The sequence below is a fragment of the Neophocaena asiaeorientalis genome, unplaced genomic scaffold (genome assembly GCF_003031525.2).
Source record: "Neophocaena asiaeorientalis asiaeorientalis breed wild unplaced genomic scaffold, Neophocaena_asiaeorientalis_V1.1 scaffold230, whole genome shotgun sequence".
In the NCBI taxonomy this organism is placed as follows: Eukaryota; Metazoa; Chordata; class Mammalia; order Artiodactyla; family Phocoenidae; genus Neophocaena; species Neophocaena asiaeorientalis.
The window spans coordinates 9,456,791-9,479,268 of NW_020175186.1; the positions used below are offsets into that span (position 1 = coordinate 9,456,791).

Below are 22,478 nucleotides of genomic sequence, written 5' to 3' on the forward strand. Positions count from 1 at the left end.
TAAAGAAGATGTGGCACATATATACAATGGAATATTAGCCATAAAAAGAAATGAAATTCACTTTGTTATAAAGCAGAAACTAACACACCATTGTAAAGCAATTATACTCCAATAAAGATGTTAAAAAAAAACTCAAAAAAAAAGAAACGAAATTGAGTTATTTGTAGTGAGGCAAATGGACCTAGAGTCTGTTCCTACAGAGTGAAATAAATCAGAAAGAGAAAAACAAATACCGTATGCTAACACATATATACAGAATCTAAAAAAAATGGATCTGATGAACCTAAGGGCAGGACAGGAATAAAGATGCAGATGTAGAGAATGGACTTGAGAACACGGGGCGGGAGAAGGGTAATCTGGGACGAAGTGAGAGAGTAGCATTGAAATATATATTCTACCAAATGTAAAATAGGTAGCTAGTGGAAAGCAGCTGCATAGCACAGGGAGATCAACTCAGTGCTTTGTGACCACCTAGAGGGGTGGGATAGGGAGGGTGGGAGGGAGGTGCAAGAGGGAGGGGATATGGGGATATATGTATACATATGGCCGATTCACTTTGTTATACAGCAGAAACTAACACAACATTGTAAAGCAATTATACTCCAATAAAGATGTTTTAAAAATTTATGGAAATATTACTACACAACTACCAGAAAGAATAAAATAGAGAAAACCTGACAATATTATTTGCTGGTAAGGATTGCTGGTAAGCAGCAGGAATGCATTGCATTTAGGAGTGTAGATGGTATAGCCACTTTGGAAGATAGCTGGGCAGTTTCTTACAAAGCTAAGCATACTCTTTTTTTTTTTTTTTAATGGGTAATTTTTTTTTTATTGGTACTTATAAACGAACCAGCCAACTGGTAGCATTATGATGTGGACAAATCAAAACATCTTTCTACACATACTAGAGTGGTGAAAAAATTAGGGGTTGTAGTAAAATAGCAAAAATGAGTAGAGGAAATCAGTGAAGCACATTGTAGCTTAACCCTTCACCTTAACAACTGAGGTTCTTAACAAGTAAAGCCTCCCCATCCCAGAAAATATGAATAATCCTTCATCACACATCTTTGTACTTTTGCTCCCTATTCTTGAGGTTAGGTTCTAGATCCTAAAGATATCCAAAAAATAGTATTACAACCTAATTATCTATAGCTACCAGTCATCTTTTATCATGTTGTCTATAGAAGCCAATGCTTCTGAAGCCTCTTTGATTACTCACCAATCATACACCCCCAAATTGACACAAAAGGCACAATGAAAAGCAGCTTTTCAAGGCAGAGAGATACATAATTGTAAAAGAAAAATTCTAGGGAAGTAATACAGTCAAGGCTCAAATTGAGATTGAATAATACAGCCATCGTTACAAACCTTCAGGCTGTATGTTCAGAGAATAATTTGGGAATAAATCCATGTTTTACTGTTGTGAATTGAAATACTTAGCAGTTTGCTGCATTGTGTTATAGCTTTCCCCATCAGTTTCCAAGGTGGCCTCCAAATCACTGACAGGAGAATTTTGCTGGAACTGGATCTGGGGCTGCAGGAATTCCTCAACATAGTTGTTGAATTGACTGTTCCAAGTCTAGTTATTCCAAGCTTGGGGGCACCAGGTCTGACTGTTCCAAGGGTGATTGCTCCAGGATTGACTGTTCCAGCTCTGGTTGCTCCAAGTTGGGTTATTCCAGGTCTGGTTACCCGACATGGGCAGGTTTCTGCAAGAGTTCACCAGGCATCCTTGGTGGTAGGAATAGAAGCCTGGGTATTCTGTAGTTGCTGGGCCCTGAGTCACACAATGTTGCTATTCCTTGGCCAGTTGTTTTTCTGCCACCTCTTACGTTTCATTCTCTGGTTCTGGAAGCAGATCTTAACCTGTTTGTAGCTAAGGTTCAGGATGTTGGAAAGTTCCTACATTTGCTGGAGGCTGAGGTATTTCTGCCTCTGAAACCTATCATTGAGTACACACAGCTGGGTCTGAGAGAACACGGTTCTGGTCTTCTGTTTCTTGACCAGGACCTTCTCTTCCTTCTTCTCTGTGCTCTTGTCTGCAGCCGTGGCCAGTAGTTTTACTCTGGGGCTTGTGGAAGAATCAGGACTGTCCAATCTCCATGTTGTGGGTTTCAGCAGATGACATTTGCAAGGACACATAATTTTCTTCAGGCCCATAAATCTCAGGCATTAGTGAAGATTCCCTATAATTGGATGCTTTGGGGCCACGCAGGCTTTGGGGACAAGCTGGGTCCACACTCATGTTGTTGAATTGAAGGAAAGGGAGAAAACCAAAGGGCTAGATAGATGGTAGAAAAAGTCCAGGCTTAAGAATCTAGGTAAAAGAGCTTAGAGAAAGGTGAAGATCTCCAGGTATAAAAGTATTAAAAATATGGGATGAAGGGAAGTCACCTGTGTGATAACAGAAGCCTACCAGCCCAATGTAGGAAAATGACCAAAACTAAGCATACCCTTACCATACCATTCCAGTAATTGTGCTTGTTGATATCTACCCAACTAATTTTAAAATGTGCATCTACATGAAAGCCTGCATGGAAATGTTTATAGGTGCTTTATTAATAATTGCCAAAAAATGGAGGCACCCAGGATCTTCTTGAATAGGTAAATGAATAAACAAACTGGAGCCCAGTCACCCAATGGAATATTATTCATCAATAAAAAGATATGAGTTATCAAGCTATGTAAGACATCGGTGAATCATAAATGCCTATTGCTAACGGGAGTCAGCCAGCCTGAAAAGGCTATATACTGATGCATTTACATGACATTCTGGAAAAAGCAAAAATACAAAGATAAAATACAGATTAGTAGTTGCCAGGAGTTTGAGGTTCGTGTATGTGTGTGTTTGGTGGGTGTGTATGTTTGTGTGGTGGGGAGGTGTTACAGAGTGGAGGCACAAGAGATTTTTTAGTGTCGTGAAACTATTCCATATGATACCGTGACAGTGGGTACATGCTACACATTTGTCAAAATCCATGAAACTTTACAGCACAAAGAGTGAACTTTAATGTATACAACTTAAAAAGTATTATTTAGAAGGCTGAGGGATCCCAGAATAGAATGCAGAATCGAATCGGGTTACAAATGTATGAAACAACCTCACTGACAGGAGTGCAGGTAAAAGGTGCTGACCTAACCCTGAAAATAAGTGGAGTCTGAAATTCTAAATGCCAAAACAATAGTACATACACTCCACACTTTAGTCGAGAACGTTGTTTCCCCGGGGGATATAGGTTAACAATTCTGAAATCACTACACCTGTATGCTAGAAATGAACGATAGAGGCAATAGATGGTATGGTAGGAACAAGTTTTCCTGGTGTTGGAGTGTAATCTAAGAAAGTTTTCATAGAAGTAATATTTGATTTCATCCTGAAAGAACATACAGAATTGCAGCAACAAGAGAAAGAAGAAAGGACATTTCAGCGAGAGCGAATAGCTTCAGCCTGTTGTCCTCAAACTTTTAGGTCTCAGAAACCCTTTACATTTAACACCCAAAGCGCTTTTTTTTAAAAAAATGCATTATATTGATTGATATTTTACTATTATGAATTAAAACTGCTGTGATTTTGACATATAATTCACAAATTCCTTTTAAAATAAAATAATAAACCTATTCATTATATGTAGACTTGAACTTGCATGCCCCATTAAGGGTGAGTGTGGCAGCAAGACTTGCTTTCACCAAGGAAATGTAAGCAAAAGAGACAGGTGCCATTAGAATTGGGATATTTTAAAAACTAGTGACAATTCCCTGTACTGTCTCTTTTCCATTACCACTGCCATGAGCAACATTTAAAATGGTGGCTGCTTCCACAGCCTGCAAGGAGATTACAACACCTGCCCTAGTCGAGTCATGAGAGACACAAAGCATGTACAATACATATAAACCTCTGTTGTTAAAAGCCACTGAAACTTGAGGGGAAGCGGGTTGTTCATTACCATCACATAATGTAGCCTATCCATTCAAAATACAATGAATCCTCTGGCCGTTAGAGATACAAACCACTTCTCTGGCAGCTTATATGGGGATATATGTATATGTATAGCTGATTCACTTTGTTATAAAGCAGAAAGTAACATACCATTGTAAAGCAATTATACTCCAATAAAGATGTTTAAAAAAACGACTTAATTTAGTCTCTAACACGAAGTCTTTTCTGTAACCATCATTTTCATAGGAGGGAAGGGTTTATCGTTTTCTGATTATCATGGGACAGCACGTTTATCCAGCATCTAACATTTCAGGAAGATGCCCTCGCATGTATCTTGTTATATATCTTTTAAGTAGAAATTATTATTTGTATCTTACAGATGTTGGAACTAAAGATTAAGAGTTTTGTAAAATACACAGATTGCACGACCAGTAAATAATGGACTCTCAACTTGAGTCAAGTTCTGACTTTGATGTATATACCCTTCCCATATGCTGTGATTCCTTTGGTTAATCTAAAGACAAAAAATTGACTATTATCCTCTAAGGGAAGTTTCTTATTATCTTTATTTTCTATAAAAGGTTAAGAATCTTATTTAAGCAATTTCCTGGATCTTCTGAAACCAGTTATTTATTTTTTTTTTTTTTGCAGTATGTGGGACTCTCACTGTTGTGGCCTCTCCCGTTGCGGAGCACAGGCTCCGGACGCGCAGGCTCAGCGGCCATGGCTCATGGGCCTAGCTGCTCCGCAGCATGTGGGATCCTCCCGGACCGGGGCACGAATCCGTGTCCCCTGCATCGGCAGGCGGACTCTCAGACACTGCGCCACCAGGGAAGCCCTGAAACCAGTTTTTAAATAAAGGTGATCTTTTGTTTTTAAATTCTTCTGCCCTAGGTAACTGAGTTTATACAAAACAGTAGTTCCAGATAAATTACAAGAGAAACTGGTCTTCTTGCCTTATGGAAAATGCAATGCAGAGGGGAAAAAAAAAAAAAAAGGAAATGCAGGGCTATTTTCTTTTGTCACTCAACAAGATAGACTTTTCACCCATTTGGGGAAAAATAAGGAGACAATTATAACCATGTCAATCACTTTCCTAGTCCTTCAACCAGTGTAAAAAGATTGTGGAAGTTTAAATTTAAAAACTAAAAAACAATTAGTTGTAAATTTTACTTTTTGTCACTTCCTGGATGGATACTTGTATTACTCAGATAAACTCTGGTTACATTTTCCTACTTATACAATCAAGAAAATGGTACCCCTCTAAAAAGATTATAGCAAAGTTTGTTTTTTATAATTTCGTAAAATAATTAGCACAGAGTTTGCCATAATGGTGATTACATTTTATTTCCTCCAGATTCCCCATTAAAAAGAACCACGATACTTATTCTGAAAAGCTCCAGTTAAACAAAACCTTTAAACATAAAGGTCTCAAAATATATGCTCTGTTTCATTTGGAATGAACAGACAGCAGAAAGTGGCTTCAACCATTTCACTGACCACATGTATCAGAGCAGAGGATTCTGTGAGTATTTTGGCTGTGAGGGTCTTTAGCCACCTTCAAAGGGACCAAAACAGCCAGATTCGTTGGTCAATTTATTTCCTAAATCTAGAGAAAGCCTTAGCTAAAGGAATGTGAGCAATTTATTTATCTTTACCTTCAGTTGCTAGCGCTCTGGGCAATAATCATAGAAAATGTAGACACAGCTGAAAGCTCACAGAAGCTTCCAATGCTGAAGCCACATAGTCCAAGGTAAACTGCTTACTCATTTAGTGAAAATAAGAGGTAAGATGTGGAATGGCTTTACTTTTTAATAAATGGTATTTATATTTTCTAATTACCAAAGGGAATAATTTAACATATGCATTGTGGTAATTTTAGAAGACACAGAAGACTAAGAAAGGATAATGAGAAACCACATAATCCCATAAGAAAAATGAAACCCTAATCTCAGGTAACAAATTGTTGTCAAGTGAAAAGATTTTAATTGATTTTCTCTCACTATGAAATTAAGATATTGATATTAATATTTAGTTATACTTACAGAATTTATAATGAAATACTAAATCAACAAATATCACATATATTATTGATTTGTAACAATAAAGTTTTGATTGAATATATCATAGATTAAATTTCCAAGATTTTTAATGGATCATTGTATTTTAGTGTATAGATATATCATGTTATATCTGCTTCTGAAGGATATGTAATTAAAAAAATTTTTCTGTATTCTAGCCATTACCACAAGGAACCTTTTTATTCATATGTACAATTTATTTAGCAAAACTCTAAAACTGGAGAATCCTAGCCAAAAGTTCTAAACTATTTAAGGCTTTGAAACTGTCCTCAGGAAAAAACATAAATATTAAAGTTAAATAATGCAAACCATGTGAGAAAGTGTTCATTTTTCCATACTTGTGCCAATACTAAATAACAATCTTATGATCCAGCAGTCTCACTACTGGGCATATACCCTGAAAAAAACATAATTCAAAAAGAGACATGTACCACAACGTTCATTGCAGCATTATTTACAATAGCCAGGAGATGGAAGCAACCTAAGTGTGCATCAAGAGATGAATGGTTAAAGAAGATGTGGAACATGTATACAATGGAATATTACTCAGCCATAAAAAGTAATGAAATTGAGTTATTTGTACTGAGGTGGATGAACCTAGAGTCTGTCGTACAGAGTGAAGGAAGTCAGAAAGAGAAAAAAAATACCATATGCTAACACATGTATATAAAATCTAAAAGAAAAAAAAAAGGTTCTGATGAACCTAGGGGGTAGGACAGGAATAAAGCTGCAGACATAGAGAATAGACTTGAGGACATGGGGAGGGGTAACTTGGGATGAAGTGAGAGAGTAGCATTGATATATATACACTACCAAATGTAAAATAGATAGCTAGTGGGAAGCAGCTGCATAGCACAGGGAGATCAGCTCAGTGTTTTGTGACCGCCTAGAGGGGTGGGAGGGAGGTGCAAGAGGGTGGGAATATGGAGATATATGTATATGTATAGCTTATTCACTTTGTTATACAGCAGAAACTAACACAACATTGAAAAGCAATTATGCTCCAATAAAGATGTTACATAAAAAATCTTTTAGTATCCCATATTTTGTCAGTCTACACAATAACAACACTAACAAAAGCCAATTCTTATTTTCTTTGAAGGTTAATGACCTTAAAAATAACATCTTCATGTTCTCTATTCTTATATATTGCTTCTTTGAGTTGCCTGTTCAAATTCTTTCTCTATTTGTATTTTTGATCTTTTTTCCCCTCTTACTGACTTTTAAGATACATATGTATACACACACACATATATATCTTTTTATCTTTTACAAATATTGTATCTTTCTAGTTTGCCATATGTATTAATTATGTTTATTTTTCTTCCATTACCATTAGGTAGTTTTAAATTTTTATATAGTTAATCTTTTTATATCTTCTATCATGCTTTAAAAGTTTTCCCAGTACTCAAATTTCAAAACTCGTTTTCTTATATTTCCTGGTTATTAAAATGATCACATATCTAAGTAATTAGTGTTATATAAAATATGAGATCTAAATTTACATGTTTAATGGTGTATAGCTCTTCTAGCACCATTTATTGACTATTTCTTACTTCCCCTATAATTTTGAAATGTTAACTTCAGCATGAAAATGTTTTCTACCTATACACTAGTCTTGTAACACTCTTAATTAATTTTGGTGTATAGCGTGAAGTAATAAGCCAATATAATTTTTCTCAAGAATAACTAGTTTTGGGCTTCCCTGGTGGCGCAGTGGTTGAGAGTCCGCCTGCCGATGCAGGGGACACGGGTTCATGCCCCAGTTCTGGAAGATCCCACATGCCGCGGAGCGGCTGGGCCCGTGAGCCATGGCCGCTGAGCCTGCGCGTCCAGAGCCTGTGCTCCGCAGCGGGAGAGCCAGAACAGTCAGAGGCCCGCGTACCGCAAAAAAAAAAAAAAAAAAAGAATAACTAGTTTTCACAGCACCACTGACTGAAAAATCTTTCCTCTTCTGTGTTCTACAATGCTCATTCTCTCTAATATTGAATGGTATATATGCAGTGGTTTGTTTCTGGACTATTTTATTCTATGATTATATTTATTTCTCCCTGTACCAATGTTACAATATGTTAATTACTATAGCTTTATAATTAGTCTCAATGTTTTGGAGGCTATATCCCTATCTCCTTCACCTTTTGCTTCCTCAGGTATGGCTGGAATCATCTTGACTCTGCTTTTCTACATAATTTTAGAACAGCTTGGAAGATTTTTATTGGGATTGAAATTTCATAAATCATTACAATAGCAAATACAGTTTTACTATCCAGAAAATGAACTATCTATATCATTATTCCAGCATTCTTTTATGTTTTTAAATTATATGCATAAGGACTTGTACCTATTTTATTAGATTAATTCTTACTTTCTTCATATTTTTTGCTAATGTAAATAGTATCTTTTTTACATATGCTAATTTTGTTGCTATTGTACAGATTTTTACTGCAGTTTGTATGCTTATCTAGTGTTTAGCATACTGACGAATGTTTCTTCTAATTATTTATCTGTAGCTTCTCTTGTATTTTCCATATCTATCCATCTGAAAATTCTAACAGTTTTTTCTCTTCTAATTCAATCCTTATATTTTTAGTTTAATTTGTTTGTCTCCTGTATAGGTTAGGGCACCTCTCTTGTCATCTTTGGCATCAACAGATGCAATATTATTATTTATAATAATATTAGTAGTATTAGTAAGATATATATATACATATGTATATATATGTGTGTATATATATATATATATATTTATATTTATATTTATATATTTGGTTTCCACCCCCTCTCCTGGCACAGAGCTCCTAAAGCCCTTGGACTTTCTAATGTAGCTAGAGTTCTAAAGGTGAAAATACTCTTTTATTATTTACAACAAGCCCCTTTCAACCACTCCCGAGTTTATGTTAATAAAGTAACTTTTGAAAAAACCCCTAAGGATGGGGGTTAGATGCCAGAGCAACCAACCTTTTGATTAGTGGGTTGAAACTTTCACCCTCTGTCCTGTCCTCTGGGGCGCGGATAGGGACTGGAAGTTGGATTAATCACCAATGGCCAATGATTTAATCAATCATATCACATAATGAAGCCTCCATAAAACCTCCAAAGGATGGGGTTCAGAGAACTTCCAGGTTGTTGAATATGTGGAGGAGCTGGGAGAGTAGCACCCCAGAGAGAAAATGTGAGATGTCAATATTTCACCACTTCACTGCTCACAGTTCCCTCTTCTCAGTTCTCTATTCCCAGTTCCCTACACTTTCCTTATTACGTTTTACACTTCAAAATCTCTATTTCTGAAATATAACAACTTACGATATTCTTGTCATACTTCTTATACTTTATTAACCCCATGTTATAATTTTCTTTTTACTTTTATAGTTATTTTATTTTAAGAGAATTATGAAAAGGAACAAACATGTACTTCTGTGTTTATCCACTTAGTTACTATTTCTAGGGCTCTTCATTCCTTTCTGAGTTTTTTAACTGGCATCTTTCCCCTTCAGCTTGAAAACATGCTATAGCATTTCTTGTAGTTCAGTATAACTAAAGGCAAGTTTTCTTGGATTTAATTTGTCTGTAAATGTTTTTATTGCACTCTTGTTCCTACAGGATATTTTTGCTGAATAATATATTCTGGATAGATGGACTTCTTTTTCCTTTTAGCATTTTAAAGATATTATTTTCTTCTGCATTGTTTTTTCTAATGAGACGATAGATGTCATTCATATTGTTATTTCCTTATATACAATATGTCTTTTCTCTTCCAACTGATTTTAAGATTTAAGATTTATTTAGCTTACAGAAATTTGACTATGGGACTTCCCTGGGGGCACAGTGGTTAAGAATCTGCCTGCCAATGCAGGGGACACAGGTTCCAGCCCTGGTCTGGGAAGATCCCACATACCACGGAGCGACTAAGTCCATGTGCCACAACTAATGAGCCTGCACTCTAGAGCCCGCAAGCCACAACAACTGAGCCCGTGTGTCACAACTACTGAAGCCCATGTGCCTAGAGTCCGTGCTCTGCAACAAGAGAAACCACCACAATGAGAAGCCTGCACACCACAACAAAGAGTAGCCCCCGCTAGCCGCAACTGGAGAAAGCCCGTGTGCAGCAATGAAGACCCAATGTGGCCAAAAATAAAATAAATTAAAAAAATAAATTTAATTTAAAAATAAATAAATAAAGTTCTTTAAAGAAATTTGATTATGGTTTACTTTGCTGTGTTTTTTTTAGTACTTACCTTGCTTGGGATTTGCTAAATTTCTTAATCTCTAGATCAATGCTTTAAATCACATTTGATGACTTTTGGACCTAAATTCTTCTTAAATATTTTTTTTGCCCAATTGTCACTTTCGTCTCTTTCCAAACTCAAATTACATGTATCATGGAACCATTTGATATTATTTCCTGGGTCCTTTGTACTCTTTTCATTTATCTTTAAAGAATGATTTTGCTTATAGTGTTTTTAAGTTCTAGAATGTCCATGCCATTATTTTTCATCATTTCCATTTTCTGCTGGTATACCTATGTGGCTATTTATTAAGATTATATTTTCCTTCAATTTTTAAAAGAGTTTTCTTCAGTTTTTAACATACTTAAAATTGCTGTTTTAAAAGTCTTTGTCTACTAGACCCAATTTTATGCCATCAATGAAGCAAGTTTCTACTGATTGTTTTTTAAAAAACTATCAGTCATATTTTCCTGTTTCTTTACGTATCTGGCATTATTGATTACATATGGGGCATTGTGAATTTTATGTAGGTACCAGAAATTCTACTGTCTTTCCCTGAAGAGTATTAATTTGTGTTCTGGTGGGCAGTTTAGTCACTGAATGTTCACCTTGAACTTGCATAGGCAGGTTTTGTTTTACAGTTTGGTAGAGCCGATCTGTGGAAAGCCCATGATGTTTACCAAGCTTCTCCAACTTGTTAGGATTTACCCTCCAAACTCTGTGTTCAAATGTGAATCATGTCAGAGCTTAATTTTAGTCTTTGTCTTTACTCTAGGGCATGATCTTTATTCCTAAGGCATCCTTTTCTTATCTCTCAAATGTAATGGGATGTTAAAGATATTAATGAGGATTTAAGGTCTCTCTGCTTTGGCTGGACCCCAGTGTCCCCAGCACTGCTCAGCCTTCAGTGTCTTTATTCCTATTTCAGTCCTATAGCAGCCATTCCCACTAGAGTTGTAGTCTCTTCCTCCCTGTGTGTATTCCAGCCCTCAGCCAAGTACTTGAAAGGGACTTTCCTTTTTAGTACTATACCTCGCTGAACCCATTTTAGCTCTGCCCTGAACTCTAAACTCTGTCTTTTCCTGAGGCTCTGCTTGAATTGCTGTACCAGAGTCATGATTCTGCATTGTAGTTATAAAATTTTCCTCAGTCCAAGGCAACCCTGAGGTTTACCTTGAGGATTTCCCTTCTCTTAGTGATTACAGTCTTCTGTTGCCAGCTGTCCACTACCTGAGAACAGTTGCCTTATATAATTTGCATGGTTTTATGGTTGATTATGGCAGGAAGGCTAGTCCAGTACCACTGACGGCATCATAACCAGAAGCAGACATCTCTGCACCTAAAAGAATGTAATGTATTTCCTCCAGCCACTTAAGTAAATCTTAATAAAGATGAAATCGTGGTATATATAAAATTTTGAATCCTTCTATTCTTACCAAACACTAGAAGCATTATTCAACATTGCTTAAGATAATGATTAACCATCTGAAACACTTAATAAAAACAAATAGCTGGATTTGCAATAATTTTCTATAATTATAATAATTCAGAACTGTAAAAATCTTCTACTTTATAACTCATCTTATGTCTTACTTATTGTTCTTTCAGAGACTTGTGTGATTTAATCCTTGCTGTCAGTCACCCTGAAGCATAATACATACAGTTCTCACGAAAAGTAACTCAGTTACAAATCAATGCTTATAATCTGGAGTGGCAAATGTGACATCACTAGTAATGGCAAATATGACACTCGTCAGTAATAGTAGGTAATTGAAAGTAGAGAAATACGTGGCAGATAAGTGTTCATTTCCCTCTACTCTTGTCCTTCATTTTAATGTATTTGTAGCCTCCTCCACCCTTTTTTAAATGTACTATCTCCATTAAGAATTTTGGGGGCTTTGTTGAATTAATAACAGACTTCAGTCTGACCTTTTCATTGATAGAGCTTACGATTTTAGGCTCATCTTTTCATTTCAGGTATTGACATTAGTAGCAGAATTCAGACATGGAATCAGGGTTATACTCCTTAGCTCACTTGACTTGACTTTTATATTTGAAACGACTGCTTGTCTTCTCTGTCCACAAGGTTTTAACATATATGGCAAGTCTTTTCATATCTTAAGGCATATGTACCTTATGCTACAATTAGGATTCAATTCCAGTAAAAGCTCCTGCAGCTCCCAATGGGCAGCAATAGGCAGTAGTGCACTGGTAAGCATTTAACAGTTATATCACACACACACAAAATACCTGAAGCTCTGGTTGGTAGAATTTACTGTTGAGAAAAGAGGTACATGATTTGCTCCAGGACACCACTGGCCGTGGGGCCTTTCCATCAGTTCTTGGAGGATGACTGACATCTCACTGGGTGCTCAAACATGCCTCCCGTCAGGCATCAACTTCAGTTATGCTTGATGAGCAGAGTTCTTCAGAAAGGTCACTAAACATTTGTTCCATTTTATATCACTTCCATGTGTCTTTAAAAGCCTTCTTTTTCTCACAAATACTTAAGTAGTCATCTTCTTGAGTGAAATTCAGGAAGTTTCAGATTTCTTTTTAGCTCTTTTTTTTTCAGCTTTATTGAGGTATAATTGACAAATAAAATTGTAAGATATTTAAAGTGTACAACATGACGATATGCTATATATATTCATCATAAAAGGATTCCCCTTGTTGAGTTAATTAGCACATCCATCACGTCACGTTTACCTTTTCTTTTCTTTCCTTTCCTTTGCTTTGCTTTGCTTTCCTTTCCTTTCCCTTTCTTCCTTTCTTTCTTTCATTAAGAACATTTAAGGTCTACTCTCTTAGCAAATTTCAATTATACAGTATAGAGTTATCAACAATAGTTAACCATGCTATACATTAGATCCCTAGACCTTATTCCTCTTGTAACTGGAAGCTTGTACCCTTTTAGCAAACTCTCCTACCCCTAATTCCCTGAAATCAACTTTCATACTTTCTGTTTATATGATTTTGACTTTTTTTTTTTTAGATTCCACATATATGATACTCTGCAGTGTTTGTGTTTCTCTGTCTGATTTATTTCACTTAGCATAATACCCTTAAGATTGAGCCACATTGTCACAAATGACAAGATTTCCTTCTTTTTAAAGGCTGGAAAAATTACATTGTGTTATATATATATATATATATATAACATTTTTCTTATCCATTCGTCCATTGACAGACAAGTAGGTTGTTTCCATATTTTTACTATTGTGAATAGATGCTCTGAACATAGGAGTGCTGATATCTTTACGAAATAATGGTTTTGTTTCCTTTGGATATATACCCAGAAGTGAGATTGCCAAATCATGTGGTAGTTCTATTTTTAATTTCTTGAGGAACCTCCATAATGTTTTCCATAATGGCTGCACCAATGTACATTCCCAACAACAGTGCACAAGTGTTGCCTTTTCTCCACATCTTTGCCAATACTTGTTATCTCTTGTCTTTTTGATAATAGCCATGCTACAGGTATGAGGTGGTATCTCTTTGTGGTTTTAATTAGCATTTCCCCGATGATTAGTGATGTTGAGCATCTTTTCATGTACCTATTGGCCATTTGTATGTCTTCTTTGGAAAAGTGTCTACTTAGATCCTTTGCCCATTTTTAATTGGATTATTTACTTTTTTGCATTGAATTATATGAATTCCTTATATATTTTGGATATTAAGTGCTTATTGGATATATGGTTTGCAAATATTTTCTCCCATTCCATAGGCTGCCTTTTCATTTTGTTGATGAATTCTTTTGCTGTACAGAAACTTTTTAGTTTGATGTAGTCCCACTTGTTCATTTTTGCTTTTATTGACTTTGCTTTTGGTGTCATATCCAAAAAATCATTGCTAAGACCAATGTCAACATGCTTCCTATGTTTAATTCTAGAATTTTTATGGTTTTAGGTCTTACATGAAAGTTTTTAATCCATTTTGAGTTGATTTTTGTGTATGGTGTAAGATAGGGATCCAGCTTCATTCTCCTGCATGTGGCTGTCTAGTTTTCACATCCCCATTTATTGAAGAGACTCTCCTTTCTCCACTCAGTATTCTTGGCTCCTTTGTTATAAATTCACTGACCATATATGTATGGGTTTATCTCTGGAATCTCATTTCTGTTCCATTGATTGATGGTCTGTTTTTAAGCCAATACTATACTATTTTAATTACTATAGCTTCCTATTATTTTGAAATCAGGAAGTATGATTAAATAAACAAATGAATAACCTTAGAAAAATGAATTAACATTTGGCATCCTCAGCTCCCACCAAAATTTCCATTAAAATTGATTAAAATAATTAAATTAACAAGCTCCTAGACTTTACTCCTGGAGAGATTTAAAATGTCAGTGTCATAATACTGTACAAAATAAGTAATTGAAGTACTACATATATCCATTCAGAGTTAATTTCATGTGCTTCATATAGCCTATATTTTAGGTCACAACCTCTAGATATGGTTAAAATCCATTTAGCATTTTAGCCAGCTGCAATAATAAACAGAAACACAGACATACCTAGATATGCTTACACTTATTTATATATATAATTGCAAAAAGCTTTTTTATTTATATTGAGAATTCTTTCTGAAAATTACGTTTAATGGTTACATATTTTATCCTTAAAATATGTAATTATTTACATATTAGCTACCAAGTTCCTCAAGACCTGTGGGTATAAATGGGGTCATAATTCATTATTTATTCAACTTTCACTGGCTCTTGCCACTGTCTTCCTATGTAAGTCTTCAGAGCCTGATAAGGTCCTGGAATGTATTTTGGATAGTTCCCAAGTGGTCACATAATAGTATCTCACATTTCCTCATGAATATAGATCTAATCTGCATCCATGTGATTTCCAAAGGCCACTGACATTCTCTGACCACCATGGTGTCTACCAGGTAGCTCTGTACCCTGTGGCTACCATCATTCTTCCTGGATTCCAGAATATTTTGGAGGAATGGTGGACAATTTCTCCATATTTACAGAAAATCACTGGCAAATACTATAGGCTCTACTAAGTGGTGTGACTGTTACTTTTGTCTACTTCCAGGTTTGCAAGTAGCCTACCAGGGTCTACCACAGATTCCCAGGAGCCACCACAGATACTAGACTGATCTGCCACAGAGTGGGAAATAATGGTACTTCTTGTGTTACACCAAAGTAGTAGTTGTGTCCTGACACCAGAGAGGTGAATCACCTTTATTTTTTACTAATGATTCTCTTACTGGGAACACAGACAGAAGTCTAGGGGAATAGCCGAGACTATTCCAACAAATGACCGATTTAGAATCACCCCTTTCTCTGTCCCTAAAACTTTACTACCTGGTGAACTTTGGGATATTTGGTTTATTTTCTCCATGGGATTAGTTCTTTCCCGGCTTCATCTTCATTCACTCACTCAAATTGATTTCTGATAACTCTCCCTTCTTCAATCCTCTTTTCCACTACTTTATGAAACATAATAACAACTGTATAGCCATTACCATGTTATTAGACTGGGAGGTTTAAACTTTACTCCCTGTTGTAATAGAAATATTGGATTTTAAAGCTCTTTTTCGTGTTAGAGGTTATTTCTTTAAAATAAAAGATGGATTATTTGGGCAAAGGTTTTGAAAAGTTTTAGGATTCTGAATATGTATTTAAAAGTAGATATTCCTAACTGATTTTTGCTTGTAGATAATTAATTTACTAATTTCAAGAAAGAAATTTCTTCATTAAGCAATTTCTGTGGTAAAATAAGTGTCATTCTTCAAACACCTCCATTACTTGCTGTAAATATGTCTAGCTATAGTGAAAGTGTGTCACACAAAATCATCAAAACCTTGTAGTTCTTAAAAAAAAAGAAAGAAATTCACTTTAGTTCCCTTGCTAGTAGAGTATTAATCTCTCAAAATTGTGCAATTATTTAAGCTTTCACATTTAAATGCCAAGGTTTAGGGCTAGGCTTTGAAATCTTACACCCATAAATTTTGAGTGTGTTATATACACAAAACAATTCCTCCAGTCTAACATGAGATATTGGTGGCCTTGATAGTATGTCATCTCCCTGTCCTATTACTCACAGGGAATTAAATGGATGCCATCCTTGAAGAGTTTCCATGAACTCAATGAAAACCATGTTAATTATATTTATAATTAGCTTTTCTTGGCTCTGAACTAACCAATTCCTACTCTCTGACCCAGTGAGTTGTACATGCCGATATTATGCTTTGTCCTTGCCTATATCAATGTACCAGCTATTGACATTCAAAATGAGTTTTTAAATGTATTTATAATTGCTGAATAATTTTTAATCCTTTCCTCCATCTTTCTTTTCTCTTTCCCTTACTTTTTATTAAAAGGCAAAATAAAATGTCTATAATAGATAAAGTAGTGTGTATGTATAGATAAAAACATCCCAGACCAACTTGCCAATAGAATTAAAGGCACATTAAAGTAAATGTTTTAAAAATGTATCATATAAGCCTGCCAGAACAATCTAAAAATAAGTCTCACATAGGACTATGCATGTTGAACAAATACTTTGTATCTGTTGATTTATAAAAGAAAATTATCATGATCTTCATCATTCCAGATATGATTACTGAATGCCTACCCGGTATCAGGTAATGTCTTGAGCACTTTGCTAATTGTATTAGTTTTCTAGGGCTGCCATAACAAATTACATAATCTTGGTGACTTAAAACAATAGAAATTAATTTTCTCACAGTTCTGGAGGCCAAAAGTCTGAAATCAAGGTATCAGCAGGTTTGCACTCCCACCAAAAGATGTAGGGGAGATTTTGTTCCTATCTTCTTCCATCTTTTGGTAGTTACCAACTTCTTTGAGGTTGTGGCCACATAACGCCAATCTCTGCCTCCATGGTCATGTTGCTTTATCCTCTCCATCTGTCTCCTCTCTGTGTCTCTTACAAGGAAACTTGTCATTAGATTTAGGACCCACCCGAATAAGCTAGAATGAGCTCATCTCAAGATCTTTAGCTTATTTACATCTGCAAAGACCCATTTTTCTAAGTAAGGTAACATTCACAGGTTCTGGAGATTAAGGCATAGACATATATTTTTAGGGAACACTATTGAATCCACTATACTTACATATTTCAAATTGTAATAAATATAGAGAAAAACATAATGAGAGAGGTTAGCAATTTTCTTAAGGTTGCACAGATCATAAATGGTAGGACTACAGAAATAGAGCTCGTTCCACCGCATTTAAAATTTTTTTTTATTGGTTGTGTTGAGTCTTTGTTGCTGCTTGCGGGCTTTCTCTAGTTGCGGCAAGTGAGAGCTACTCTTTGTTGCAGTGCATGGACTTCTCACTGCTGTGGCTTCTCTTATTGTGGAGCATGGGCTCTAGGCGCGCAGGCTCAGTAGTTGTGGCATGTGGGCCCTAGAGCACGCAGGCGTCAGTAGTTGGCGCGGCAGGCTTAGTAGTTATGGCTTACGGGCTCTAGAGCTCAGGCTTAGTAGTTGTGGTGAATGGGCCTAGTTGCTCCGTGTCATGTGGGATCTTCCCGGACCAGTGATCAAACCCGTGTCCCCTGCATTGGCAGGCAGATTTTTAACCACTGCGCCACCAGGGAAGTCCCTCGTCCCATTGCGTTTCGTTGTGTTTCTATTCAGGTATTATTGGCATACAAACAAGCTGTACATATTTAATGTATACATCTTTTCTTTTTTCTTTTTTTTTGCGGTACGCGGGCCTCTCATCGCTGCGGCCTCTCCCCTTGCGGAGCACAGGCTCCGGACGCACAGGCTCAGCGGCCATGGCCCACGGGCCCAGCCGCTCCGCGGCACGTGGGACCCTCCTGGACCAGGGCACAAACCTGTGTCCCCTGCATCGGCAGGCAGACCCTCAACCACTGCGCCACCAGGGAAGCCTTAATGTATACATCTTGATGGGTTTGAAAATAAATAAACACCCATGAAAGTGTCATCATTACATTTTACTTGTTCATGTACTAATTTGTTTCGCTCTTTGGGTCTAGTTATCTTGACTCAGACATTCTCTTATTCTACAATACATTCCCAATGCCTCACTTTTGGCCTTTGATTCAGATTAGGCATTAAGTAACCAATAATTGAATAAATAAATGTGTTGTTTTTTCACCAGCAAGTCCAGCTATGGCCAATATCCATGATATAAAGAAAATGTATCTGTTACTTTACAGCTGCTTTACCTAAAGGTTATCAAAATTCAGTAGCAACAGCTAACCTCTTTCCAGAGATATTTAGTATGAAAATCTAATTCTTTAGACTGACTTAAAGAACAAACTCTAAGATATAACTTTAAAAATACGAATTGACCATTTCTCACCTTCCTCTCTGTTATTTTAAAATTATTTTTATTATTATTTTTAAGTCAAGGATAACTGAAAGAACAAGAAGATCTTCATAAGTTACCTCTTTATTTGGTTTTTAAGCACAGCCACTGACACATATTGACTGGTGTATGATTTGTATTGAGCAGCAAGGTCCAATTTGTTGCCTAGTTATTGCTGATGACTGAAGATAGTTTTTGTTTTTGCTTTTTTTTCCCCAAATTAAGTGATAATTGGGGGTGGCCAAACACCACATCAGAACTACTCAGTCTCTGTGGCAATTGTTTTGTAAATGAACCATTCAGACCCCCACCCCTCCTTGAGGGAATTTGAGTTATTCATTTTGATAGGCAAGAAAAATTTTGGTAATATAAAGGGACAAGATTGAAAAATATATGATCTGATCTATTTGAGGAATAATTTTCTCATAGTTACTAATTTTTGTTGTTGTTGTTCTGAGCTCTTTCACTCTGTGTTTCCTTTGTCATTCATTCATTAACCATTCTCATGCCAAGGCAAATACCATCTAGTTAAATCTTTAGTGTTTTATCATAGACCTCTTGCTTGGTTTAGATGTACTTTCTTCTTGGGTTGTTCCAACATTGGGATTCCTTATTTGTTTTCTGGCAAGGAGGCTTTGTGCATTGCAAGGAGATTGACAACCAAATTTCTATAGTAGGTCACTAAAAGGGAGTTGGTGTCAGATTCATGGATTTGAGAATGCGTTTGAAGGAGTAGATAGAATTCAGGGACACTAAATTGTTAGAACTGAAATATAATTGACTTGAAGTATACCATTAGGCACAGATGTACATTAAGCCAGAAGAAAATAAACCTTCTCAGTATTTCTGATGTTCAATTTCTTCATTTATAAAATGCATATTATAACACATTTCCACCAGGTTTCATATGAAACCTGGATGAGTAACACATGTAGAGCATCTGGCACAATGCCTGGAACATATTAGGTGCTCAAATATTATTACTTTAAAAAGTTCAGGTAGGACAGATAATTTCAGGAAGTTTTCTCCATAATTTTAGTGGAAATAGATCATGTAGTTATTAATTTCTTACATTTGTGAGTTTTGCACTGCCCAACATTTACCCCTCAAGCATACTAGCTCAATAAACTAAATTGAGAGAGCAGATATGTTTCTCAGGGAAAAATTGCATTAACCAAATTAATGACACTAGCAGATAAAATCAGAATGTTAATTTCTTAATTTTCTGCTTAAAACTAGTTGTCATATAGTTTTAAGTATGTGAGTCCTTATTATTTTATCTCTGTTGGCAGACTACATGGGAAAGCAAATTATAATTAGAATGCTACGTGGAATCTCAACAAGGAAGAGTAGATGAACAGAATTGTAATTACCATCAGATTTACGTAGTTTATTAAATTCATTTCCACAACATGGATGCCCTTGTTAACAACAGTGGAATGTTTAAATCTCATTGCCTAATTTTTCTTTCCCTTAGAATATGGGTTGGATGGCTATTACATTCGTTGCTTTCTTTCCCTTAGAATATGGGTTGGATGGTTATTACATTCGTTTGCTTTTACTAAAATTTTATGACCAACCTCCTGGCAGATTAATCTCTTTTTCTTCAGGAATGTTGACATCTTCAATCAAGAGTAGTCAGTTCTTGTTTGCTAAGAGCAACTCTCTGTCCTTAAAAGAAATTCTCAGCTCTCAGCTTTCATTAATTGTGTGTTGATTTTTACAATATAAATGTCAGAAAGCAATCTCATTATAGTAGTCATTTCTTGTTTGCTAAAAGCAACTCTCTGTCCTTAAAAGAAATTCTCAGCTCTCAGCTTTCATTAATTGTGTGTTGATTTTTACAATATAAATGTCAGAAAGCAATCTCATTTTTCTTCCGTAATTTTTGGATCACCTCTAAGTTAAGACAGTACTTAATTCTTTTCCAGTTTTACTGAGAAATAATTGATATATCTCACTGTATAACTTTAAGTCATACAGCATGATGGTTTGATTTATATGTATTGTGAATGATTATCACAATAGGTTCAATTAGCATCCATCATTGGGTATAAATACAATAAGAAAAGAAAGAAAAAAATAAGAAAGAAAAAAATTTCTCCTTGTGATGAAGACTCTTAGGATTTACCCTCTTAACACCATTTCTGTATATCATACAACAGTGTTAACTATAACCATCATGCTCTACATTGCATCCCTAGTTCTTATTTATCTTATAGCAAAGTTTGTACATTTGGACCACCTTCCTCCAACTCCCTCTCTTCCTACCCTCCTACTCTGGTAACCACAAATCTGATCTTTCATTTCTTTAAGTTTAGGATTTGTTTGTTTGTTGTTTTTGCTTTTGTTTAGGTTCCACATATATGTGATCACTACAGTATTTGTCTTTCTCTGTTTGACTTATTTCACTTAATGTAATGCCTTTAAGGTCCATCCATATTGTTGCAAATGGCAGGAATTCCCCATTTTTTAGTAGCTGAATAATATTCTTTATTCATTCGTCCATCAGTGAACACTTAGGTTGTTTCCATGTCTTAGCTATTGCAAACAATGCTGCTATAAATGTAGGGATGCGGATATCTTTTCAACTTAGTGTTTTTATTTATTTTGGATATATTCCCAGAAGTGACAATGTTGGATCATATGGTAGTTCTGTTTTTAATTTTGTTTATGATCTTATATACTGTTTTCCATAGTGGTTATACCAATTTACACTCCCATCAGCACTGCACAAGTGTTCTCTTTTCTCCACAACCACACCAATATTTGGTATCTCTTGTGTTTTTTGATGATGGCCATTATAACAGGCACGAGGCGATAGCGTGTTTTGATTTGCATTTCCTTAATGACTAGTGATGTTGAACATCTTTTCATGCACTTGTTGGCCTTTCATATATCTTCTTTGGAAAAATATCTATTCAAATCCTTTGTCCATTTTTTAAATTGGGTTATTTGTCTTCTTGCTATTGAGTTGTCCAAGTTCTTTTTATATTTTGGTGCTTGTGTTTGGTGCTTATCAGATACACTGTTTGCAAATATTTTATTCCCATTCTGTAAGTTGTCTTCTCACTTTGGCATTGGATACTTTTGCTATACAGAAACTTTTTATTTTGATGTAGTCCCACTTGTTTATCTTTTATTTTGGTACTTGTGCTTTAAGTGTCATAACCAAAAAATCATTACCAAGGTCCTTGCCAAGGAGCTTTATTCCTATGTTTTCTTCTAGGAGTTTCATAATTTCAGGTCTTACATTCAAGTTTTTAGTCCATTTTGAGTTAATTTGTGTGAGTGGTGTATGTCAAGGTCCAGTTTTATTCTTTTACATGTGAATATTCAATTATCCCAACACCATTTATTGAAGAGCCTCTCCTTTCTCCATCAAGTATTCTTGGCTCCTTTGTTGTAAATTAATTGAACAAATATGCACGGGTTTATTTCTGGAAACTCTATTCTGTTCCGTTGTCTGCTTTTATGCCAATATCATACCGTTTTAATTACTATAGCCTTCTAATATAACTTGAAATCAGGAAGTATAATGCCTCCTGCTTTGTTCTTCTTTCTCAGGATTTCTTTGGCTATCTGGGGTCTTTTGTGGTTCCATGTAAATTTCAGGAGGGTTTTTCCTACTTTAAAATATGTTATTGGAATTTTGATAGGGATTGCATTGGACCTATAGATGGTTTGTGTTAGTATTGACATTTTAATAATATTAATTCTTCCAATTCATGAACATAGGTTACCTTTCAATTTATTTGCATTTTCTTTGATTTCTTTCATCAGTGTCTTGTTTTCAGAGTGGAGATCTTTTACTTCCTTGGTTAAATTTATTCTTAAGTATTTTATTGTTTTTGATGTTACTGTAAGTGGGATAAATTTTTAAATTTCTTTTTCAGAAAATTCAT

General features: G+C 35.6%; 1 pseudogene; it reads right to left on the reverse strand.

Moving 5' to 3' along the window:
- Positions 1-1,363: 1,363 nt before the first annotated feature.
- On the reverse strand, positions 1,364-2,248 carry LOC112412923 (homeobox protein NANOG pseudogene; annotated as a pseudogene).
- Positions 2,249-22,478: the final 20,230 nt, after the last annotated feature.